We start from the raw sequence: 27,380 nt of genomic DNA, 5'->3' as shown, positions 1-27,380 counted from the left end.
AGCTGGGAAGAGAAAACGTCAATGGAAAATTGTCTCTGTCAGTTTGGACTGTGGGCATGTCTGTGGGACATTTTCTTGATTGGTGATTGATGTGGGAAGGTTCACAAACTCGGGGGCAGGTGATCCTACAGTGTATAAAATAACAAGCTCAACAAGCATTGAGGAGCAAGCCCACAAGCAACGTTCCTTCATGGTTTTTGCATCCAGGTTCCTGCCTGGAGTTTCTTCCGTCTTTCCTCAATGATAGACTATGAAATGTGAGTATAAGCAAAATAAAACTTTCCTCCCCAAATAGATTTTGGTTAAGATTTTGATCATAGTAACAAGAGTCAACTAGGACACTAGGCAAATGGACATTAAGAAGCTGATATTCAAATTCATCTAGAAATTATTTTGTGGAGGAGATGGAAATATTAGTTGATCTCAGAAGGTTTTAAAGAGGGAGATGCTCGTATAATTAGAGTCCTGAATGTACACACTGAATATTCAGCGTCCATCATTCCTGAGTACTGGAAAGCATGTCCCCCCAATCATCCCCAAATATTGTGACTTGAAGTCTACATTTGCTCTGGATGCGATTATCATGAAAAGCATGTCAAAGTGATACTGATAGGGAAGGGGGACATAAAGTCTCAGCTGCAACGCCATAGGATGAATCATGTATGTATTTTCACATATTTTCAGAGCTAAAATATACAAATGAGTAGATAAGTAATAAATGGATATAATTTTAGAAATATATCCACAAAATATTGCTTCTGATGACAGCTTATTCTGAAATCCCTACAGCTACTTCCTGAGGTTCCCAGGGCATCCTTCTGTCCTAGAATTCTGCTCGCCAGATGTACCTCATGAGGACTAATAAGCCCCTGAGTCTCAGGTTTAATATTATCAGAAATTCCCAGTGAACGTGTCTTTCTCTTTTAAGCATGGGACCTCATAAGCTTACAGTTCTTGAACTGAGAAGAGGTAGAAATTCCCTCCACTTGCTAAGCTCAATGTCATCATTAGGTCGGAATCAAGTGCAGTGGAGTATAACACATTGACCCATTCAATTACCATTTCGATAAATTAAATTAATTGCATTTGGATTTTTCTTTATTATCATACCCAAAAGTTTATCTGATTGATGGAATCTCACAGCATTCTTAATAACATTCCTTTATTCAGATTTTAAAAAGTCGTTCCTTCTGGTTTCTTGAGAGTGTTCCTTGCCTACCTATCTAGTTTCTATATGGATCACATCTGTCTAGATTCTCTTTATCTGTACTATTAAAATAGACATTGCTCCCAAGATATCTAGCTGTTGCTACTAATGTTGACTTGAGGTCAGTCATCCCTACCACCTGAAGTCTCATCCACTCACATCATGACACTTATAGACCAATAATGAATTGTCCACCTACGGGTCACAACCCCTTTGGGGTCACATACCAGACATCCTGCATATCAGATATTTACATTATGTTTTATAACACTAACCAAATTACAGTTATAATGTACTAACAATATGCTTTTATGGTTTGGGGATCACCACAACATGCGAAACTGTATTAAAAGGTTGTGGTATTAGGAAGGTTGAGGACCACTGGTCTAGTCTGACACAATGACACAGATACAGGGTCAGTCACTTGTATAACTTTACATCTTTAGGAGCAAAGAAACAAATGAATAAATAGTAAGTGATGAGTGAATAAATACATTGGAGCAGAGAAATATAATTTTAATATTGTATTAGAGAAGCCAAATATATCCAGAATATTGCTTCAAGACATATTTTAGTGTATTTAAATTAAGTTGTTCCTATGGTACAAGCACATATCGATTCAACTAGCTAGACTTCAAGTGTTAAATAGGTTCATGTGGCCAGTAGCTACATACTGGTTGGCCAAGAACTAATAAGCCACGAAATGACTAGTTTTAAAGTGACTTGATGGCTTACACTGGTATAAATCCTTTAATATTTTTTTAAGTATCATATCTCTCTCCATTGTATTTAATAAGCATCCTCCTACAGTTCCAGAAACTGCTTTCTTGGATGACTGACTAGCAGAACGCTGTCTGCCATTATGCTTTATTCTAACTTTTTAATTGCAGGAAGAATATTTTAATCCAGGAGCTTTTATATTTTAATATACAGCTAAGGCACACTATAATCATTGTTTCCAACTTACAAGACTAATGACACGACCTCATTGTAAAAAGTCTGACACACAGAAACATATAACTTTAGAGAAGGCAAATGTAGTCCCTTAGAACATCTCTTCTGTTCTTTAGTTACTCAGAGGTTTACTGTGTACCCTTCTATAAATGTCCAAAAAATACATTTAATACCTAGATTCATTTATAACATTCGGTGTGTTTTCTTCCCTGCGGTGAAGACTTGTAGGCTCATTAGCAAGGCCTAGTGAATGAACATGTTTGATGACTATCAGAACAGCAGACTGCCTACCTGTAGGCACTGCTTTCTTTGTTGATGACAAAGCCACCATTGAATCCTACAGCTCACTTTCCAATTACCATGTGCAAGAGAAACACTAAAATAAAGAATATTGATTAGTCTAAGCCAATTAGGTATTACCGTTTTCTAGCCAATGACTGGCTTGCCAGAGGTATGTGCTATACTTCTATCCAGTAAAAACAAAAGACAAGGAAATGATTAGTTTTTGTAATAAAACCAAAACACAGCTGTATGAAAGAAATACTCTGTCTGTCTTGAACCTCTTATGCCTGAAGCTATGGAGCAGTTCTTAAATAACCAACTTAAAAGTCCAAGTGGATGAATCAAGACTTGGAGGGCAAAGGAATGGAAAAAAAACTGGATCGTTCCTACCTATGCAAAATGGGTGTCTTCTGAGGTAATAACATACTCATTATTAAACTACTGAGTCCTGTTTGAGATACATGAAACATACAGCATCCTAACAGATACAAGTATCATGAATACTTGTATCCATGTACTTTAATCTTGCAGAAAAAATTGGCATTAAAAAAAATACTTTGAGACAGGAAGCAAACTATAACTACATTCAACCTGATAACTTTAACACAGCAAATAGAACAGGAGTAATGTTAGGATTTGGTTCAATAGCAATGACTCAAATCATTTTTTTTAATGTTAACTCCGGATGTGACACTAGTTCATTCTTGTACATAAAATTATAAGAAAATGCGACCTCAACAGTGCTTTTCTTTTGTTTTACACTGTGTTCTGTTCTCATTGAAGTATTTGTGCTCCAGTGTATCGTGGGGTTAATTAATGTGTGTTTTAGCACTTTGCAAAGAGCATAATAAAATTATATCTAGCATAAACTCTGAATGCTAAATATAATAATGCCATTAACATATCATCTACATGGAAAATAGTAAAACTAGGGCGTCGGGGAGGAGGGAGGCTGGGGACATGGCTCAATGGTTAAGCAATTGTCATTCAAGCATTGTACTGAGTGAGGTCTTATCCCAGAAATCCACTTTTATCACAGATGGGCTTCGTAACTCTCCATAATCTGATGGAGTCAGGGAATCCCCTAGAAATCTGCTGGGAAAGGCAAACCATATTTGTGAGTTCTGAGTTTGATTGAGAGACACCACCTAAACTGATGAGTGGAAGAGCAAGGGATCATTTCCAACACTACCCTCCACATAAGCGCACAGGCACAAAAACATGGGTGGCCCCACAAGAGCAAAAATATACATACACACATGTACATTACATATGTCGAAAAAGGAAAGAGTACAAAGGGGATGTTTAGGATTTAGTTACTTTGCATTTCTATTTGAGTGATAATCTTTATGTTTACATAAAAGATCTCAATAATTTAAAGTGCTTTTTTGTCTATTCTGTAATCTCCATAGTCTATGAGATGTCCTTTTCAAACAAAATATCCTAAGGCACTTTGTTTCTGTTACCATCTCCCTTCAATTGGGCGGATCCAGCTAAAGGCATTGAAGCTACCAGACACTACTATATTATTTATGAGTTTTATTTGTTGTAGCTTGATGAATGGACATAAAAGGATGACGGTGTGATAGGTCGGATTTCTTGTCCAACAATACATATTTAATAGTATGTCATTGGTGTACAACAAGATTAAATTTCATGAAAGTGACTCAGATGATGGTATGGAACTTGGGAGCGATTTTCACGGAGGAAGTGGCTAAAATAGGAAGAGCAGGTGGAAGTAAATCCTAATCAATTAGGGATATGAGGCAGAAGTGAAAGATATCTAGAAAACAGAGAAAGATATTTGCTAACGATGACAAAGTCAAGCGAATATTTTCAAAATGTGTCTGCAAGAGGTAAAGGTTTCTGGAATACCAGAGAAGCAGGTGTTTGTGGTAAATAGAAGTCAAGATGATCTGTCCTAAATTTGGGGGTACTTTGTTGACTAAATGTACTCACTAGACAGTACTGAGCCATCAGATGTGAAGGGAGGATCAGCTCTCTAAGCTAAGAAGAGTGAGAAGTCAAAAGGCTGGGTGGGAGAGGAGGAAAAATGGAAGAAAGGGGAGGAGAAGAGGTGAAAAGAATGAGGAAGAGGACGAGGAGAGGGAAGGGGAAGGGTATTCAGAGAACAGGGAGAATCTGGAGCCAGGTAGAAGTACATAGTCCACAGTAAAGACAGGGACTGCAGGAACAGACAACAAAGCATGGATTAAGAGAATCCCCTACTCTGGATACACAGCCAATAGCACCTGGTAACTGCATCTTGAAGCTAAGAAACAGCAGGGAAAATGACTGATGAGCACTGATTTCCTGCCTTGAAGATTTCACCACCACTTCATTACCAAGACGTACAAGAAGAAGCTATAGATTTGGATTATATTGCAACTCATTACGACTTGAACGGTTGCCTAATGGAGTAGGGCGACCCTGAGAATCAAGTCTGCATCTAAAAACGAAGATCAAGTCAGAGCTACACACACACCTTGCAGGGGAAACAACTATGTTTTAAAACTTGTCAAAACAGACCGTGGCAATTCATAGCATAAAACGCAGTCCATAAGTGGAAGTTGTGCAAATTCTGTGTACAGCATACGAATAGTTCTCAAAATTATATTTCAATGGCGAAAGTCACAAGTAAAACTGTTTCATTTCACATTTGGGGGAAACCGATGCATGTGTTTAAAGGTCCATAAGCCAGCTGTCTTCTAACACAGAACCACGCCAGCCACTTTGGTGGCAGAGGTTGTCCCTCGTGTTGAACCATGCCAAAAATGGAAAGAACATTGCCAGCTCATTCCAGTTCCACAGTGTTTTCCTCTAGACAGTATGGAGTGTTTCTACTCTCGGCCAAAAGATACAATTGTGTTGTGTTTTTCACAGAACACATTGTGTGTCGGAAAGTGGGGCGCTCATGTGAGAACAATTCAAATCTGTTCGGTAGCATTTATGTAACGCTTTGTTCCTTAATGAGGGCACCTGAATTGTCGAATGAAATTACCAGTTTTTCCAGGTGCAGGTGATCAAATTAGGAGGTGGGAATTGTGCCAAATGTGTGTAAACAAAGGGACTATTTCCAAGGATGGTGATTGAAACGTGGAAAGGGATCGGGCTAATCAGTGATGGAATTTCAAAGATTAATAAACTTACCTCCTAGGTTAATGAAATAATTATAGCACTGTGGGGCAGACAGAGAACACACAGTCTTGCCAGTTGTCTGTTAGGGTATGTAATTTAGATAGCCTAGCATTTTATGTCACATCAAAATCTTATCAGATGACTCCCATGAATTGAATTTGAAAAATATTTTAAAGTGGGCAGTAAGGATTATTTCATAATACACGTTTCTCCTTCCTAGGCCTATGTTTGTCTATGCATTTAAATCAACTTTAAATTGCTCAACACCATACTCTCATCTTAAGAGGAGAAATCCACTGTCTAGTGATTACTTCTAAAATTCAATGTGATCCCAATAGTGTGTGTGTGTGTGTGTGTGTGTGTGTGTGTGTGTATAAAACATTTCATCGATCTTACATATTTTTCCAGTCCTCCAGAGATGGAGGGATCCATCTCTTAATCTCTTACTTGTATTCCTCCCTGCTTTCCTCCTTCCATTCTTCTTTTTCACATCAATATTTAAGATTTAATATTTAAGGGAGGACTTTATTTCTCTATCTCTGATACGTATATGTGCGTTCTATAAGAATAACTTTTCTATAAGAAAATGGGGCCTACTAGCCATCTTTCTGTCCTGGCTTTGCCCATCTCCAGCATTGAGTTACTCAGCAATGCCCAGCTCTTCATTCAAATCCATGATTCCATCAGTCTCTCTTCTATCCAATTCTAGTGATTTTCAGTCTCCTTTGTGCAATTTGGATCTTTCAATATTTTTTTGAACCTGTGAATATTGTTGGCTGCTCCCGAAAATCATTCTAGGCACAGAAGTACAGTTATCAAGAGTCAGTCTAATTAGGTGAAATGACTGCTGACAAGAAGGAATATAGGAGCCGGCCTGCAGCAGCTCTCTGCTCCCAGACCCCGTGGGAGAGAGACCTCACCGCCTGGTCAGGTGGGCACTCCTGAGGCTGCAGAGTGGAAGAGACCACCAACACTGCCCACCCCTGCCCACATCCCTGGCCCAAGAGGAAACTGTACAAGGCCTCTGGGTTCCCGTGGGGGAGGACCCAGGAGCGGCAGGACCCCTGCCTGAGACACCGCCGGAACCTGAAGGAAACAGACTGGATAAACAGTTCTCTGCACCCAAATCCCATGGGAGGGAGAGCTAAACCTTCAGAGAGGCAGACACGCCTGGGAAACCAGAAGAGACTGCACTCTGCACACATTACTGATTCCAGAGGAATCAGCATTTGTTCCATCATAAGTCATGAACTTAATTTTATGTCATTTTTTTCTTCTTGTGTTATATACCTTTCTATCCATAGGACCTAAAAGTATGTGGCACTTAATATACATGGCTAAGTGATGTATAAGAAACAGTATAATTTTTCCTTATAAACAGATTCTCCAAAGATAAAATTTATGCAAGATATTCCTGAGTTCAATTTTCCTAAATGTTTTGAGGTACCATTTCACTAGTCTTCGGAAATTAAGTATCAAATATGAAAACTAAAAATAGTTTAAGAGAAGTGAAATCAGATAAGGCTGTATGAAGTGAACACCTTGGTGAAATATCGAGGACACATTTTAATTAAACACAGAATGATGTCATTGTAAGTTGCTAATGCTTAATATTTTCCACTTCTGGCTCTTTGCTAAAACAGTAAATCTAGAGGAGACATTAGCTACATGTAGCACAATGTTCCTTTCATTAAGAAGCTATGGAACTAGTTATCCCACCTACAGGGTAAAGTGTTTTCAAAAGTTACTATGTGACTATGAGATACAGGAGAGAAACAATTTAATCATTTGAAACTAACAGACGCCAAAATAGTTCATTTATACCAAGTGTTCAAATGCAAGTAACCTAGCTTTGCCCCAAACTTGACATAGAGCCATTAAATGCTTACATGGTTGGTCCTGAGTAATTGAATTTAAGTTGAAAATAGTTCTATCCAAGTTCAATCAAATTAAATCAAATCAAACAAATATATGTTCTGGGTATTACTTGCTTGCTACTTAACAATGAGCATGTATTCCATTAGTCTTTTTCACACAACCAGCTGATGCTATGAAAATATCAGAACAACTGAATGAAATAAACCTAGTAAATCAAACCTTTGCTTCAAGGTACAGCCTGATTCACATGAAGTTTTGCCAGTCCGTGTTGGAGACTGTGGGTGTGGGATATTAACCACAAGAAGTGGTTAATATCGCAATTTTTAATTGTCCCTAAATTTGAGGGGTAAACCCATGTATAAATAACAGACATTTTTAAAACAATAAACATTTTACAAGATAAGTTTATAGAATACTTGATATCATGATAAGCATCAGTTTTGCATCAATCTTGCGTGACTGCATCACATGCTCATTTGAAAACTCCTTTGGTGCTGATCTTTACTTCCTTTTCTTCTTTTTTTTTTTTTTCTTTTCTAATTTTCGGAGCTGGGGGCGAACCCAGGGCCTTGCGCTTGCTAGGCAAGTGCTCTACCACTGAGCTAAATCCCCAATCCCAAAGCCTACAGCACCCGGTATTCCCAGGCGGTCTCCCATCCAAGTACTAACCAGGCCCGACCTTGCTTAGCTTCCGAGATCAGACGAGATCAGGCACGTTCAGGGTGGTATGGCCGTAGCCTTTTCTTCTTTCATCTTTCCAACAAAGATGAAGCCACAGTTCTTCATAAAGAAATGCAACTCAATGCGCACCTACTAAAATCTGAGTGTGGCTTCAAAGGTTACTTCAAATAATGAATAAATCAACCTAAAAACATAATAGTCTAGGAGTTATCAAGAACAGAATATGTCAATTATTGGGAGCATATCAGAGAGTCTCAAGAAATTGTACACCTTAAACAAACAAATCAAAGAATGCCTTTTGTTCAACAGGGGGCATCAACTGAAAGAAGGACAGACAGACAGAAATGAGTAGAATGTGGGGTTGCAAGAAGACTGACGGTTTGATCTGAAGGCAATGTACGAGAACAGACAAAACTAGGGATAGTACGCTAAGCCGAAAAATGGTCTCTCCAGTGTGCTATGCCTCTTCATTGAAAAAGTGTATAAAGAAAGGACATTTTTCACTAGGTTAATCTTCACATCTAAAAATATTTAATTGTGTGTATTACTATTTTGACACTATAATTCAACAATTATTAATTACATATTTCCCTGCACCTTCTCTGCCACCAATCCCTCCCATGTACCTGTCTTTACTCTTTTTTAAAATTCATGCATATAAAATCCTTCTTTTTTCATTGATTGTTGTTACAAGCATATATATTCCAAAATATATAAGTGCAACTTGTTTCATAAATATAATGTTATTTTAGGTAGGTTTTCAGGGTCAAGGCTAGGTCCTAATTACGGGAGAGACCGCTCCTCAAGAATTAACATAAAGAAGTGATTAAAAAAGACATTACATTTCCATGTCAACCACTGGCCTTCACACTCATCTATTGTGCAAGGAACCACAAAAAGCACACGTGCACCAGCGTACTACACACAACTACACAATCAAGCAACGAATCAGTCAGTCTTTTAAAAAGCCTCAAATTGATGATGGGATATCTGCTATGTTGAAAATACAGTATTTTCAAAAATATTTGGCCTTCTTATTTTAAAAGATGTGCATTCATCTGCATATTGTTTGACTAATATTAGATTACAGAACAAGATTATTAAGCTGAGATTCCATGAACTTTGTGAAGTTAAAGCTAAAAACTTTATGGTTTTTTTTTTCTTTCCCGGAAGCTAGGTTTTGGGAAGTGCAATGATGGTGTTAATGCTCTCAGTTCTTCCTTTATTCCTAAGTGCACATGGGTGACAATAATGCCACGTTCTGCTTGCTGAAATAAAACAGAAAATAGTTCAGAAGGATGGCCCTTTTAAAGGAGCTTAGAGGTGAATGCTGTACCAACAGCTGAGAAAATGCTGAGGGCCTGCCCCGGGCTCCTTTGATTCTGTATTTGAATCATCCTCATGTGAAATAACTGAAAATCTAACATACATAACCTTAAAAAAGTAGAGATTCAGACAACTTTTATGTCCACAAGAGAACAAACAGTATGCTTTGCCTGCCTTTTTTCAATGGAATTCAGTTTCTTTCTCTGAATATATAATAAACCATGATCACTGGAAAGACTGGGGCCATGCTGTCAGTCTAAATTTCAAGAAAGAGATGCTGAATGTTTGTTTTTCTCCAACTTTATTAACTTGGGTATTTCTTATTTACATTTCAATTGTTATTCCCTTTCCTGGTTTCCTGGCCACATAACCCATCTCCCTCCCCTTCTTTCTGGGTGTTCCCCTCCCCATCCTCCCCCCATTACTGCCCTCCTCCCAACAATCCCATTCACTAGGGGTCCAGCCTTGGCAGGACCAAGGGCTTCCCCTTCCACTGGTGCTCTTACTAAGCTATTCATTGCTACCTATGAGGTTGGAGCCCAGGGTCAGTCTATGTATAGACATTGGGTAGTGGCTTAGTCGCTGGAAGTTCTGGTTGGTTGGCATTGTTGTTCATATGGGGTCTCAAGCTCCTTCAAGCTCTTCCAGTCCTTTCTAAGATTCCTTTAACAGGGGTCCCGTTCTGAGTTCAGGGGTTTGCTGCTGGCATTCGCCATTGTATTTGCCATATTCTGGCTGTGTGTCTCAGGAGAGATCTACATCCGGCTCCTGTCAGCCTGCACTTCTTTGCTTCATCCATCTTATCTAGTTTGGTGGCTGTATATGTATGGGCCACATGTGGGGCAGGCTCTGAATGGGTGTTCCTTCAGCCTCTGTTCTAAACTTTGCCTCCCTATTCCCTCCCAAGGGTATTCTTGTTCCCCTTTTAAAGAAGGAATGAAGCATTCACATTTTGGTCATCCTTCTTGAGTTTCATGTGTCCTGTGCATTTAGGGTGATTCAAGCATTTGGGCTAATAGCCACTTATCAATGAGTGCTTACCATGTGTGTTTTCCTGTGATTGGGTTACCTCACTCAGGATGATATTTTCCAGTTCCATTCATTTGCCTATGCATTTCATAAAGTCATTGTTTTTGATAGCTGAGTAGTATTCCATTGTGTAGATGTACCACATTTTCTGTATCCATTCCTCTGTTGAGGGGCATCTGGGTTCTTTCCAGCTTCTGGCTATTATAAATAAGGCTGCTATGAACATAGTGGAGCATGTGTCTTTGTTATATGTCGGGGCATCTTTTGGGTATATGCCCAAGAGAGGTATAGCTGGGTCCGCAGGTAGTTCAATGTCCAATTTTCTGAGGAATCTCCAGATTGATTCCCAGAATGGTTGTACCAGTCTGCAATCCCACCAACAATGGAGGAGTGTTCCTCTTTCTCCAGCCCCTGCTGTCACCGGAGTTTTTGATCTTAGCCATTCTGACTGGTGTGAGGTAGAATCCCAGGGTTGTTTTGATTTGCTTTTCCCTTATGACTAAAGATGTTGAACATTTCTTTAGGTGCTTCTCAGCCATTCGGCATTCCTCAGCTGTGAATATTTTGTTTAGCTCTGAACCCCGTTTTTTTTTTCGATTTTTTTTGTTTTGTTTTTGTTTTTTTATTAACTTGAGTATTTCTTATATACATTTCGAGTGTTATTCCCTTTCCCGGTTTCCAGGCAAACATCCGCCTCCCCGTCCCCCTTCTTTATGGGTGTTCCTCCCCACCTCCCCCATTGCCGCCCTCCCCCAACAGTCTAGTTCACTGGGGTTCAGTCTTAGCAGGACCCAGGGCTTCCCCTTCCACTGGTGCTCTTACTAGGATATTCATTGCTACCTATGAGGTCAGAGTCCAGGGTCAGTCCATGTATAGTCTTTAGGTAGTGGCTTAGTCCCTGGAAGCTCTGGTTGCTTGGCATTGTTGTACATATGGGGTCTCTAGCCCCTTCAAGCTCTTCCAGTTCTTTCTCTGATTCCTTCAACGGGGGTCCTATTCTCAAATCAGTGGTTTGCTGCTGGCATATGCCTCTGTGTTTGCTGTATTCTGGCTGTGTCTCTCAGGAGATCACGTTGATGGTTTTCCGTATATTAAGCCATCCCTGCATGCCTGGAATGAAGCCTACTTGATCATGATGGATGATTGTTTTGATGTGCTCTTTGATTCGGTTTGCCAGAATTTTATTGAGTATTTTTGCATCGATATTCATAAGGGAAATTGGTCTGAAGTTCTCTTTCTTTGTTGGGTCTTTGTGTGGTTTAGGTATAAGAGTAATTGTGGCTTCATAGAAAGAATTCGGTAGTGCTCCATCTGTTTCAATTTTGTGGAATAGTTTGGATAATATTGGTACGAGGTCTTCTATGAAGGTCTGATAGAATTCTGCACTAAACCCGTCTGGACCTGGGCTCTTTTCGATTGGGAGACCTTTAATGACTGCTTCTATTTCCTTAGGAGTTATGGGGTTGTTTAACTGGTTTATCTGTTCCTGATTTAACTTCGGTACCTGGTATCTGTCTAGAAATTGTCCATTTCTGCAGATTTTCAAGTTTTGTTGAATATAGGCTTTTATAGTAAGATCTGATGATTTTTTGAATTTCCTCTGAATCTGTAGTTATGTCTCCTTTTTCATTTCTGATTTTGTTACTTTGGACACACTCTCTGTGTCCTCTCGTTAGTCTGGCTAAGGGTTTATCTATCTTGTTGATTTTCTCAAAGAACCAACTTTTGGTTCTGTTGATTCTTTCTGTGGTCCTTTTTGTTTCTACTTGGTTGATTTCAGCTGAGTTTGATTATTTCCTGCCTCCTACTCCTCCTGGGTGTATTTGCTTCTTTTTGTTCTAGAGCTTTTAGGTGTGCTGTCAAGCTGCTGACATATGCTCTTTCCTGTTTCTTTCTGCAGGCACTCAGAGCTATGAGTTTTCCTCTTAGCACAGCTTTCATCGTGTCCCATAAGTTTGGGTATGTTGTATCTTCATTTTCATTAAATTCTAAAAAGTCTTTAATTTCTTTCTTTATTTCTTCCTTGACCAGGTTATCATTGAGTAGAGCACTGTTCAATTTCCACGTATATGTGGGCATTCTTCCCTTATTGATATTGAAGACCAGTTTTAGGCCGTGGTAGTCCAATAGCACGCATGGGATTATTTCTATCTTTCTGTACCTGTCGAGGCCGGTTTTTTGACCAATTATATGGTCAATTTTGGAGAAAGTACCATGAGGAGCTGAGAAGAAGTTATATCCTTTTGCTTTAGGATAGAATGTTCTATAAATATCTGTTAAGTCCATTTGGCTCATGACTTCTCTTAGTCTGTCTACGTCTCTGTTTAGTTTCTGTTTCCATGATCTGTCCATTGATGAGAGTGGGGTGTTGAGGTCTCCTACTATTGTTGTGTGAGGTGCAATGTGTGTTTTGAGCTTTAGTAAGGTTTCTTTTACGTATGTAGGTGCCCTTGTATTTGGGGCATAGATATTTAGGATTGAGAGTTCATCTTGGTGGATTTTTCCTTTGATGAATATGAAGTGTCCTTCCTTATCTTTTTTGATGAATTTTAGTTGGAAATTGATTTTATTTGATATTAGAATGGCTACTCCAGCTTGCTTCTTCTGACCATTTTCTTGGAAAGTTGTTTTCCAGCCTTTCACTCTGAGGTAGTGTCTGTCTTTGTCTCTGAGGTGTGTTTCCTGTAGGCAGCAGAATGTAGGGTCCTCGTTGCGTATCCAGTTTGTTAATCTATGTCTTTTTATTGGGGAGTTGAGGCCATTGATGTTGAGAGATATTAAGGAATAGTGATTATTGCTTCCTGTTATATTCATATTTGGATGTGAGGTTATGTTTTTGTGCTTTTCTTCTCTTTGTTTTGTTGCCAAGACGATTAGTTTCTTGCTTCTTCTAGGGTATAGCTTGTCTCCTTATGTTGGGGTTTACCATTTATTATCCTTTGTAGTGCTGGATTTGTAGAAAGATATTGTGTAAATTTGGTTTTGTCATGGAATATCTTGGTTTCTCCATCTATGTTAATTGAGAGTTTTGCAGGATACAGTAACCTGGGCTGGCATTTGTGTTCTCTTAGGGTCTGTATAACATCTGTCCAGGATCTTCTGGCCTTCATAGTTTCTGGCGAAAAGTCTGGTGTAATTCTGATAGGTCTGCCTTTATATGTTACTTTCTTGACCTTTTTCCCTTACTGCTTTTAATATTCTTTTTCTTTATTTTGTGCGTTTGGTGTTTTGACTATTATGTGACGGGAGGTGTTTCTTTTCTGGTCCAATCTATTTGGAGTTCTGTAGGCTTCTTGTATGCCTATGGGTATCTCTTTTTTAGGTTAGGAAGTTTTCTTCTATGATTTTGTTGAAGATATTTACTGGTCCTTTGAGCTGGGAGTCTTCACTCTCTTCTATACCTATTATCCTTAGGTTTGATCTTCTCATTGAGTCCTGGATTTCCTGTATGTTTTGGACCAGTAGCTTTTTCCGCTTTACATTATCTTTGACAGTTGAGTCAATGATTTCTATGGAATCTTCTGCTCCTGAGATTCTCTCTTCCATCTCTTGTATTCTGTTGGTGAAGCTCGTATCTACATCTCCTTGTCTCTTCTTTTGGTTTTCTATATCCAGGGTTGTTTCCATGTGTTCTTTCTTGATTGCTTCTATTTCCATTTTTAATTCCTTCAACTGTTTGATTGTGTTTTCCTGGAATTCTTTCAGGATTTTTGTGACTCCTCTCTATGGGCTTCTACTTGTTTATTTATGATTTCCTGGAATTCTTTCAGGGATTTTTGTGATTCCTCTCTATGGGCTTCTACTTGTTTAATTATGATTTCCTGGAATTCTTTCAGGGATTTTTGTGATTCCTCTCTGTAGGCTTCTACTTGTTCTCTAAGGGAGTTCTTCACGTCTTTCTTGAAGTCCTCCAGCATCATGATCAAATATGATTTTGAAACTAGATCTTGCTTTTCTGGTGTGCTTGGACATTCCCTGTTTGCTTTGGTGGGAGAACTGGGCCCCGATGATGCCAGGCAGTCTTGGTTTCTGTTGCTTGGGTTCCTTTGCCTCTCGCCATCAGATTATCTCTAGTGTTACTTTGTTCTGCTATTTCTGACAGTGGCTAGACTGTCCTATAAGCCTGTGTGTCAGGAGTGCTGTAGACCTGTTTTCCTGTTTTCTTTCAGCCAGTTATGGGGACTGAGTGTTCTGCTTTCGGGCGTGTAGTTTTTCCTATCTACAGGTCTTCAGCTGTTCCTGTGGGCCTGTGTTTGGAGTTCACCAGGCAGGTCTCTTGCAGCAGAAAAGTTGGTCTTACCTGTGGTCCCGAGGCTCAAGTTTGCTCATGGGGTGCTGCCTACGACCTCTCCGCGGCGGCAGCAACCGGGAAGATCTGCGCCGCTCTTTCCGGGAGCCTCCGTGCACCAGGGTTCCAGATGGAGTTTGGTGTTTTCCTCTGACGTCTGAGATGTGTGCAGAGTGCAGTCTCTTTTGGTTTCCCAGGCGTGTCTGCCTCTCTGAAGGTTTAGCTCTCCCTCCCACAGGATTTGGGTGCAGAGAACTGTTTATCCAGTCTGTTTCCTTCAGGTTCCGGCGGTGTCTCAGGCAGGGCTCCTGCTGCTCCTGGGCCCTCCCCCACAGGAACCCAGAGGCCTTGTACAGTTTCCTCTTGGGCCAGGGATGTGGGCAGGGGTGGGCAGTGTTGGTGGTCTCTTCCGCTCTGCAGCCTCAGGAGTGCCAACCTGACCAGGCGGTGAGGTCTCTCTCCCACGGGGTTTTGGAGCAGAGAGCTGCTGCGGGCCGGGCCTGAACCCCATTTTTAATAGGGCTATTTGTCTCCCTGCAGCCTTCATGAGTTCTTCATGAGTTCTTTGTATATTTTGTAGGATTGGTAAAGATCTTTTCCCAATCTGTTTGTTGCCATTTTGTCCAAACAACAGTGTCCTTTGCCTTACAAAAGCTTTGCAGTTTTATGAGATCCCATTTGTCAATTCTTGATCTTAGAGCATAAGCCATTGGTGTTTTGTTGAGAAAATTTTCTCCAGTGCCCATGTGTTTGAGATGCTTCCCCACTTTTTCTTCTATTAGTTTGAGTGTATCTGGTTTGATGTAGAGGTCCTTGATCCACTTGGACTTAAACTTCATACAGGGTGGTAAGAATGGATCAATCTGTATTCTTCCACATGCTGACCACCAGTTGAACCAGCACCATTTGCTAAAAATGCTGTCCTCCATCATCATGATCAAATGTGATTTAAAATCTAGATTTTGGTTTTCTGGTGTGTTTGGATATTCAGTGTTTGCTTTGGTGGGAGAACTGGGCTCCAATGATGCCATGTAGTCTTGGTTTCTGTTGCTTGGGTTCCTGCACTTGACCCTTGCCATCACGTTGTCTCTGATGTTACCTTGTTCTACTATTTCTGACAGTGGATAGACTGTCCTACAGGCCTGTGTGTCAGGAGTGCTGTAGACCTGTTTTCCTGTTCTCTTTCAGCCAGTTATGGGAACAGAGTGTTCTGCTTTCAGGTGTGTAGTCGTTCCTGTCTACTGGTCTTCAGGTGTTCCTGTGGGCGTGTGTCCTGAGTCCACCAGGGAGGTCACTTGGAGCAGAAAAGTTGGTCTTACCTCTGGTCTCAGGCCTGAAGTCACTCCACAAAGCCAGGTTTCAGCTTCCGTGAAGGCAGCAACCATAAGGGCCTGCTCCACCTTCCCTCAGGACCCTGTGCTCAGGGAGCCCAGATGGTGCTAGGTGTTTTCCTCTAGAGTCAGAAATGTGGGCAGAGAGTGGTCTCCTCTGGCTTCTGAGGTATGTCTGCCCCTCTGAAGGTCTAGCTCTCTCTCCCACGGGATTTGGGTGCAGGGAGCTATTTGATCAGGTCCCTTTAGATCCGGGCGGTGTCGATGCTGAATGTTTTAAGTATCTTCTCCACATCACTGAGGACTTTTTCTCTTGCAAATTTTTAAGATGTGTGTGCTCATGCATGCACGTGTGTGTGTGTGTGTGTGTGTGTGTGTGTGTGTGTGTGTGTACATGAGTGCACGTAATAGTGCCAGCCAAAAACAAACAAACAAAAAAAAAGTGATGGACTGTGATGGATTGCCTGGATCTGGAGTTTTAAAATCTTATGAGTCTACTAATGCTAATGGTAAAAATCACATCAGTTTTTACAATAGAAATATGTGTTTTTAACTGTTGAGCAATCAACCAGCCCTAGCAATTATCTCAAAGAACATTTAGATACAAACAGGAGTGGCAGAAAGAATTAAATGGAGTAAATTAAAAAATTTCAGTGGTCTATCCTTGTTATTAGCTATGTGTAGAAATTTCAAAATCCATAATTTTTAGTCTGCTGCTTTAGTGTGCAATGAAATGTGAGCTGGTTTATTAGATTATGTTCCAATTATGTATATACACATATATAATCATTCATTTTATACACAACATATATATACGTATATATTTGATAGATATTATATCACATACACACACATCACTGCTAAACATGGTGATACATGCCTTTAGTTCTAGTACTGAAGAGGCAGAGGAAACTCTGTGTATTCAAGGCTTTCTATTGTGAGTTCCAGGCCATATAGGAATACATAGTAAGACCCCGTTTTATAACAAACAAGAAACAGAAGGTTTTCAGTGATCAAAGAGGAAAACCCACAGGAACTTCCCTGAGAAACTGACTTTGAAGCTAAATTCTGAAGGCTGAATAGGATCTAAGGAAAGAGAAGGGGTGGCAATGAAGAGAACATGGAAAGGCACAAGGTAAAGCAGAAAGAAATTCTCCAGGAGATAAAGTAGCAGACTCTTGGGAATGATGGTGAAATGGCACAAGGCATCTATCTCAGCAAGCGGAACCTTGGAAATCACATTAGGGGTTTTATCCTGGGAAGACTTGGAAGCCCTTGGAGGCTTTACTCAGAAGTACAGATGAGCAGATAGACATTCCAGGCAAACGTTTCAGCTGCATTCAACAGCACCGAAAGGGAGTTGACAGACTGAGTGCTTGATGAACAATTAAGGGATGGTGACATTTGTCAACCTGCAAATTGTCACTTTTCGTTGAGGCTCATATCACTGTGTTATTTTTAATCTGTATTACTGTATCATTTTTAACAGCATAAAAAGGAATGTCTGAGGAGCCTTGAAGAGGCGTCTCGGTGCTTAACAGCACTTGTTGCTTTCGCAGAGGACCTAGGTTCTTTTCCCAACATCCATAAGGTGCTTTATCACCATCTGTAAGCCGGGCATCATCAGATCCTTCTTCCCGAATGACATGGGCAGTAGAAACATTATATATATATATATATATATATATATATATATATATATATATATATATATATACAGGCAAAGCGCTTATAAAGTAAGAGGAAGAGGTCTAAAACCAAAATGGTAAAAGGTTTCTAAAAGGAGCACTAAAATATCTATAATCTCATTACATATTTAATGTATATACAAAGCTTTGAATCTTTCTGCAGAACCAATAGTATATTAATCAAATGTTTCAAATGATATCAACCCAAAATGGTTACAGATCCAAAACGCTTTCACAGTTGGTAGAAATGTCATGTCATTGTTTGATAAACCATGTTAGAATTAATAGATGGTGGTGCAAACTGTAGCTTAAAATTTCTTTCATTTGAAGAACTTAAGGTAAGTTTGCCAATACATAAAACGAAAGATCTGGAAAGCAACTACAGGTTTTGAGAAAGTATAGAATTACTATTGACAGATTTATGAATATTGTGAATGGTCATTTAAACAGGATGTTATTGTTTCTATAGCTTCTCTCTCTCATTGCATAAATATTTTATCATACAGCACCATCCTGAAGGTTGCTACACCAGCAATACAAACAGGTTATGTAGAAGTCATGTGCATCAATTCCAACTTAATAAAATGGGTTGATGATTCCATTTAAAGATATAAATTCTATTTAGTAAGAGAAAAAGTATAATATGTGTAATAATTTCTCAGTAATATGTGTGTTCCTTAACAAATGTATGTCCCTAATTTGCCTCAGTCTTCATGTTTTCAAAGACAAGGGATGACATCGTATGACACTCAAATGATGGAAAGTTTTGTAGGTGGCTGGTTTTTCACTGAGTTTTAAAGTTTGACTGTAGTAGACTATTCTGAATAGAAGTAATTATTTTATCCTGGATGAAAATACCAACATTCTAGCTTATGATGCTAACAAAAATCATACCAGCCTGTTCTTTAAGGTGGTTGTATCTTTCCAGCCATGAGTGACAAGCAACACTCAGGTGGTCATTTTCATTTGTCAAGTCACGTGTTTTCTCTGTGACATAAAACTCATGAAAAACAATCTGGCATTACAGATTGTTATTTCTTTCTCTTCTTTTGGTTTCTTTGACACAGGGTTTCTCTGTATAACCCTGGCTCTCCTAGACTCACTTTACAGTCCAGGCTGATGTTGAACTCAAAAGAGCTCTTTGCCTGCCTCTGCCTCCTGAGTACTGGGATTAAATGTGTGGGCCACCACACCCAACAGGTTATTTCCTTCTTGAAATTAAATATGTGTTTTTACCCATTCATATAAAGTAAAATTAATATTTGATCCCTACCCAGTTAATCTGAAAATGAAATATTTTCAAAATAATAGTTAAAAGAAATGTTTGTATTAATCATCTAATAGATTTTCAGTACAGCCATGTGAATGCTATACAGTGAACTAAAAATAAGTCAAAGTACTTTTGTAGAGTTTCTAAACTTGACTGTGAGCCAAATAAACCACAAACTATAATATATATTTTTTCTTGACAAGGAAGTTTTTATTATGAGAGCTTTATGAGAGCAAACAAGAAAGAACAAAACAAAACAAAACAAAAACAAGCTAGAGAGACTAAACCAAACTAAAATGTTTCTGCTCACATACATGGATGACTGGTCAGTCCTGCTTCCTTATAAAAGCTACCTATTCTGGTGGAATTTTGTTCTCTTCTTTTTCTTTTTCTTTTTCTTTTGTCATTTCCTTCTCTGTCTCTTTGTGTTGACGTTATTGCTATTGGTGGTGGTTGTGGTGGTGGTGGCTTTTTCTAGACAGGATTTCCCTTTGTAGCTGTGGCTGTCCTAAAACTAGCTCTGTAGACCAGACAGGGCTTGAACTCATAGATGCACATGCCTGTGCCTCCCAAGTGCTAGGATCAAAGGCATATGCCACCACTACTCAGCTTTTGCCTTTTCTTTTTTGTGACTGCATTATGTGAAATTGGTATATGTCTTGGGTGTGAACCAACACGTTCTTTTAAGTATCTGACAGGAAGGCTTCTATTTGGGAGAATAAGACAGTGGCAGAGATTACTTTATTGTTAAAGTTAAGGATGACAGATGTACAAAGCATTCACTTGCAGTCTTCTACCTATGATGTTCTCTGACATCGTTTACGTCATTTCCCTTAATATCTACTTGAATACCGTTTTACCAGAGACATTCTCCCTGACACACTGTGTGTGAGAATCCCTGCAGTGCTCTGGCCTGAAACTGCTTGATTTAATATTTAATTTCACTCTGCATACTATTCAAAAAGTAAAGTCAGGGGAGGCTGGATGGGGGTGGAGAGGAAAAAGTGAAGAGAGGTTAGAAGAGAAGGGAAGGGAAAGAGAAGAGAGAAGAGTCTATTCCTCCCACAGAAATATAAACTTAATCTGGGCAGTAATTCTATTATGTTTTCTAGAGATCCTCACAGGAAAGCAATTCCTTTCTTAACAGTGCTGTCATGCTTTGGGAAATATTTATAATTTTAAGGTTTTGCTATGCCTCGCTCTGTAATACGAACATTAAATGTAATGTTTAAATTAATTCAATTCTGAACAGACTGAAACACAGGATTAATAGTCAATATTGGAGGTGACACAGCTATATATGACTCTACTTCAATTAACCAGAAAACCAGGCAAGAAAATCTTCTCCCTCAGTCCCACTTCCTTTCTAATTCTAAGAGTAAGCTTGGATGTTTGTTTGCTCTGCTAAAACCTTATTTGCATAGTATTAAGAACCAGAGGGCTCCAAGTGTTTCCATAGGCTGGTAAGTCAGGTAAGCATCTGTTTCTAGGATAGGCACACTCCAACTCAAAGGACCAAGTCTTTAGATTTGATGCTTTGGAGTTCACACGGTAACCTCAAAAGTAAGAGTTCTCCATCCTTGTAACATTTCCCATATCTAGTGCTTCATTCAGAAAAATAGGATGAAGAGGAATCTTCCTACCATTGGAGAAGGCATTTTGATATACTAAGAGTGAACAATCCTTTAAAGCCTTCTCCTAAGAACCCAGTAAACTCAGCGAATAGACATGTCATCTATTGGCTATATGTCGTTATTAAACAACTGACCCTTTTTTAGTTGATGAGCGGATAATAAAATGTTATGGCTTTTCACTGGTCATTTAGAGCTCTGACCACAAAATAGATGTTTAATAATGGTTACTTTTATTCAGATGGGAAAAGTGGCCTAATATCAGTAACTCTCATCCACTCTGAAACCAATGGAGACTTGTCCTATCTCTGCATCCATTGAATGCGTTTCACCCATCCTGCCTTCCTCCTAACAAGAAAATAACATAAAGGAAAATAACTAATGATATACAGAAATAATGCATAGGAAAGAATTATCAATTCTCCTCTCTGAATGAAACTTTATGAAAGCTAACCACAAGGCTAACAATATCGCACTGTTTTAAGGAAACCACTGTAAAACCACAATACAATATGAATTGGTTACTGTTTTATAAAGTACCCTTTCTTTACTCGTTTCATCCAACACTGAACCAACAAGAGCCCTATTTACCATCTGCATAGAGCAACAGACTTACAGAAACATGAGAACAAGCATTCAGGTCTAAAAATAATCAGTGGAGAATACGATTAGCAATGCTTTTGCATTAAGTGTATCAGTTTTCCATGTTAATTATTCTTTTGTCGTCTACAGCCCCTTTTTTCAACTGTTTAGAACAAAAACTTTTGGTCCTAACACCAAGCAGTCAAATGTATGCAAGGATTTCATAAACTTAAAATTAGTAGTTCAGAGAAAGACAGAAACAAACTCTGAAAGTCTGTTCGTTTAACTTAACATACCTTTCAGAGAATTCTGTTTGCCAAAGACCACTTCTTTTGCTCTGAAAACGAAATATTTCATCTTAGTTTCCCACTGATTTCCATTAGAAATATAAAGCAATTTTACTTTTTAAATCAAATCATTTCTAAGGATGAGATATCTTTTAGAGAAATTGAGATACAAAATATTCACATATTGAAATGAAGAACAGAAGTTGGTAATCATCATCGAATGTCTAAGCAAAATACAAGAATGTGAGATAGACAAATGGAAGTGATGAGAAAATGGGGGGCAGAAGTGAGGAAGAAGTGAGGCAGAAGTGAGGAGGAAGTCAGGAGGAAGTCAGGAGGAAGTGAGGTGGAAGTGAGGAGGAAGTGAGGAGGGTTGCTTCCTCTACCATGCAGTTTCTTTTGCTGAAAGGAAAAAACAAAAAATGCAGTTCTTGCTGACTAAAATCCCCAAGGATCTATATCATACCTACTACATACCAAGTTAAATGCCCAGTTCAGAGCTTCCCTCCGTACTCAAGCTTCTTATTTTGCTTTTTCATTTGTTTTTTAGTTGCTGCAGCAGAAGAATCCAGGAGGGTGTGGTAACTCAGCAATCTTCTACTAAAAAACACACCCCAGCCCTTTGTAATGCTTCAAATGAGAGTTTTGTTTTATTTTATTTTTATAAAAATGAGATCATGTAGGTAAGTCAAACTCCTCACATTTCATGAAATCAGGAAAATAAATAAATAATGATAGAAATTAATGAAGGCATTGGAGGCTTCCAGTTTCTGTCTATGCTCGGAGCTGACCCTGTGCCACAGTTCTCTGGACCCAAATTCAGCCAAGAAAGAACTGGTTTTCCAGGAGTGCTGACACACAGGCTTACAGAAGGGTCAAGCCACTGTCAGAGACCAGCTAACACCAGACATAACCAGATGTCAAGAAGCAAGTATAAGAACCTAAGCAACAGAAACCAAGGCCACTTGACATCATCAGAACACAGATCTCCCACCATAGCAAGACTTGGATACCCCAACACAACGGAAAACAAAGATTCTGATTTAAAGTCACATCTCGTGATGATGTTAGAGGACTTTAGGAGGACATAAATGACTCCCTTAAAGAAATACAGGAAAAGGCAGGTAATCAGATAGAAACCCTTAAAGAGGAAACAAGAACTATAACAATAAAAAACCACCTAAAGAATTACAGGAAAACACAACCAAACCAGTAAAGGAATTGAAGAAAACAACCAAGACCTAAAAATGGAAATAGAAACAATAAATAAATCACAAAGGGAGACAAACCTGAAGATAAAAAACCTAGGAAATAGATCAGGAGTCATAGACATAAGCATCACCAACAGAATACAAGAGACAGAAGAGAGAATGTCAGTTGAAGAAGATATCATAGAAAACATTGACACAACAGTCAACAAAAATGCAAAATGCAAAAAGCTCTTAACCCCAAATATCCAGTGAATCCAGGACACAATGAGAAGATCAAACCTAAGGATAATAGGTATAGAAGAAAGCAAAGATTCCCAACTTAAAGGGCCAGTAAATATCTTCAACAAAATAATAGAAGAAAACTTCCCTAACCTAAAGAAAGAGATGCCCATGAACATACGAGAAGCCTACAGAACTCCAAATAGATTGGGCCAGAAAAGAAATTCTTCCTGTCACATAATATTCAGAACACCAAATGCACAAAACAAAGAAAGCTATATACATATAAAATATTAAAAGCAGTAAGAGAAAAGGTCAAGTAACATATAAAGGCAGACCTATTGGAATTACACCAGACATCTCTTCAGAGACTATGAAAGCTAGAAGATACTGGACAGATGTCATACAGTCCCCAAGAGTAAAAGACTGGGAAAAAAAATTCCAAGCAAATGGTCCAAAAAACAAGCTGGAGTAGCCATCCTAATATCAAATAAAATCGACTTTCAACCATAAGTTATCAAAAAAGATAAGGAAGGACACATCATACTCATCAAAGGAAAAAAATCCAACAAGTTGGACTCTCAATTCTGAACATATATGCTCCAAATGCAAGGGCACCCACATTCATAAAAGAAATTTTACTACAGATCAAAGCACGCATGCACCTCACACAATAATAGGGGGACTTCAGCAACCCACTCTCATCAATGGACAGATCATGGAAACAGAAGCTAAACAGAAACAGTGAAACTGACAGAAGTATGAACCAAATGTATTTAGCAGATACCTATAAAACATTTCATCCTAAAACAAAAGAATATACCTTCTTCTCAGTACCTCATGGTACCTTCTGCAAAGTAGCCATGTAATCGATCACAAAACAGGCTTCAACAGGTACAAGAAGACTGAAATAATCCCCATGAATCCTATCAGATCACCACGGACTAAGCCTGGTCTTCAATAACAACAAAAATGACAGAAAGCCCACATACACATGGAAGCTGAACAATGGTCTACTCAATGATAACTTGGTCAAGGAAGAAATAAAAGGAAATTAAAGACTTTCTAGAATTTAATGAAAATGAAGGCACAACATACCAAAATTTATGGGACACAATGAAAGAAATGCTAAGAGGAAAACTAATAGCTCTGAGTGTCTACAAAAAGAAACTGGAGAAAGCATACATTAGCAGCTTGACAGCACACCTGAAAGCTTTAGAACGTTTAAAAAGAAGCTCACCCAAGAGGAGTAGACTGCAGGAAATAATCAAACTCAGCGTTGAAATCAACCAAGTAGAAACATAGAGAACTATATAGGAATCAACAAAACCAGGGGCTGGTTCTTTGCTAAAATCAACAAGATAGATAAACCCTTAGCCAGACTAACCAGAGGGCACAGAGACAGTATCGAAATTATCAAAATCAAAAAGGAAAAGGAAGAGATAACAACAGAAACCAAGGAAATTTCAAAAAACATCAGATCCTATTGCTGAGAAAACAGTGTACTTAGTCATGTTTAATTGCCAAAATATTGTCTTTGTGAACAAGTATGTTGCCAGTTGTCAGTCAAGAGGACAATTTATGGCAGAGAAAAAAAAAAAAAAAAAAAAAAAAAAAAAAAGCCAGATCCTCAATAGTTTCAAACACACATGTGTATCACATTTGACATATCCAAACAGGTATTCAATTCAATTGTGCTTTACCAATAACTCTAGACACAGCAGAAAAGATTTATCCTTGGCCCATGTGTTTCAAACTGTCTATAGGAGTAGGAAAAAGAAAATGTAACAGTAACTCTCTAAACAATGAGGCTATGTTCAAAGAGGCATTCATCAATTTTGTTTATAATTTTTGTTTCCATTCGATTGGTTAAAACAAGCTACAAAACTATACTAACTTACAAAAGACAGCAAGTTGTTAACAAGAATACCCAGTGAAACATGAGAAGATTCAGAAATGTAAAACACTTTCCGACTTTGTGCTGTTAAAGAAAATTTATTTTGGTTGAATCAACACAAGCCCATTAAACAAACATCTTTCATTAAAGAAAACATTACAGTCCAAGGAAACAAAACAAAGGACCAGACACAATTCCTGCCCTGACATAATTAGACCATATTACAGGAGCAGTTGCCACACTACAGACAATATGCTACAACTGAGGCGAAGTGGCCTTGCCTTTCAAATGCTTCTATAGTTACTGTGTATGCTGTACTTTTCAAGCATCCTAAGTTTTTACCTAATTATCATTAATTTTGACTCTTCAAAATAGTCATATTTTGGACACAAATATTCTAATTATACCACTTAAGTATAACATTCAATTCTTGTGAAAGGTTTTGTGGATTCTTTACTGAGAGAAAAGTACATCATCTAGGCACCTGGAAACAGCGTAAAAGAAGGATAAGAAAAATATAGAAAACTTGAGTTTAACAAAAATTGACTTCAGATGGGTGGGTGCTAGGTATGGACAGATAGAGTAGCCACCAGACCGTGGGAGGAAAAGGCAGATATTTGAGTTTTGGAAAAGGAATACAGGATTGGTCTTAATGCTGTTATTACTTTTCTACTTCCTTTATACCCCTCTCTACTTCTTTTTCATTCTTATTTGTTTTTAAACAGAGGAGAGAGATTTGCACAGATCTACCACACTCATCTACCTTAAAGGCACATCATATCAAATATGAGTTAGGGCTCCCATTACTATGCATGAGCCATACAGTGCTAGGGAAAATGAATTTCAATGGCAAACACATAAGGGCTAAGTTAAATATCATAAATAATTTGTTCTGTGAGATTTGCTAGACAAACCAGAGGTCAACACTAAGCTAGAACAGACTATCTATCTCCAGATTCTGCAACTGTTGTTGGAATTAGTGTTCTAATAAGCCCGTATAAAAGACACACAATCCAGATAGTTTATTGATAAGCCAAATGTCTAGATTGGGCAGATCTAATACTATTCTATCTTATTCCCCAGCTACAAAGCCTCTTGTTACTTGTTTTCCCCTGACCATGCGATTCTGGCCCATGGTGGTCTCCATCTGTCCTCTTCTCTCTCCCATCTGTGACCTCCTCGTGAACCTCCAGTCCCACCTTACTCCTTTCACAGCCCAATCATAAGTTCTCCTAGCCTTTTATTGACCAATTAAAATGAGGAGAAGATTCACATGGCATTACTTGAATATGGGAGCATCTGCTCTTCAGGGGCAATCACATCTTAAGGAACCAGTTTTAGCTATAGGATACAAGCAGCATCAGGCAGACCCACTGTATCTAAGCACTAAAAGGAACATTTTTTTTTTAATCATCAGGAGAGCTTCTGAACAACCCTGCTTAAAGGTAGCCCAGCAGATAAGCCTGACAAAGAAAAAGAAAAAGGCACTTGTGTCCTGTGGGGTTAAACACTACCTTGGAAAATACTGCACAACCTGCAGGGGGTCTTCTAAATCTGTGATGCTATCATTTAAATAATTATATTAAGCTGGGATGAATTGTAACTGCTAATTGGATATGACTCTATTTCCTATCTTTTCAGAAACAGATTAAATGTGTACAAAAGCCATGTCAAAAGTCATCATAAACTTATTATGATGACTAATAAGACTTATTATTAATAAGACTTTACAGTGATCTAGCCAAGGTAAACCATCATTATATATCTTTTTTTAAACTGTGTGCACTTTTTTTCTCACTTTTCCTACTTTTGTATACAGAAATTCTTCATCAAAAAGAAATACCAAACTTCTCAGAACTCAGGAACTCTACAATGAAACATTTAACCAGAAAAAGATGAAGAAGCAATGGTAATTTTAATGCTTACAAAAATCACAAATTTGTCACACTTTAACGCCTCTGTAAGATTTTAATTAAAGGGAAAGAGCTGACAAAGTACCTCTGATCTACTAGTTCCAGAGACTGTCCAGCTCTTTTTCAAGTGTGCAACTTTCCCTGAAAACCCACAATTAAAGAGTCACGTTTTCCCTCTTGGTTGTGCAGTTAGGCCCTTTTGCTGGTTTTCTCTTGACTCAAATCCAATCTACCAATCAAGGTCTAGAAGAGATCCCACCCATACCAAGAAACAGTCTTCAAAGACTCTAACCAATAACATACTTTGTCTGTTTTAATAATTAATGTGGTTAAAATTTTTAAATATCTTAAAAATCAATCTTTTCAATAAAAAACACAATAATAAAAATGTGTAAATATATTATAGAATTTAAAATATTTGATAGCCATTATAATCTTCATATTTTTAATGCTTTAAGCTCCTGTATAATGCTCACCTTGCAAGCGTAAATTTACTAACCCTCCTTTGAGAATGCTGATCTCCATTTCCTATATGAAGGTTAATATAAACTCTAAGGAGGTTAACCAT

General features: G+C 38.5%; 1 protein-coding gene and 1 non-coding gene across 2 annotated transcripts in view; both read right to left on the bottom strand.

The window, feature by feature from the left end:
• Sema3e (semaphorin 3E) overlaps positions 1–27,380 on the bottom strand; it is a 250,760-nt gene that overhangs the window by 203,093 nt on the left and 20,287 nt on the right.
• On the bottom strand, positions 8,080–8,198 carry LOC116904760. Its single transcript, XR_004388436.1, has one exon. It is a non-coding gene; the product is annotated as a 5S ribosomal RNA (ribosomal RNA).

The sequence above is a fragment of the Rattus rattus genome, chromosome 6 (assembly GCF_011064425.1).
Source record: "Rattus rattus isolate New Zealand chromosome 6, Rrattus_CSIRO_v1, whole genome shotgun sequence".
NCBI lineage: Eukaryota > Metazoa > Chordata > Mammalia > Rodentia > Muridae > Rattus > Rattus rattus.
The sequence above is the reverse complement of the archived record's forward strand: the minus strand, read 5'-3'. Positions and strand labels throughout refer to the sequence as shown.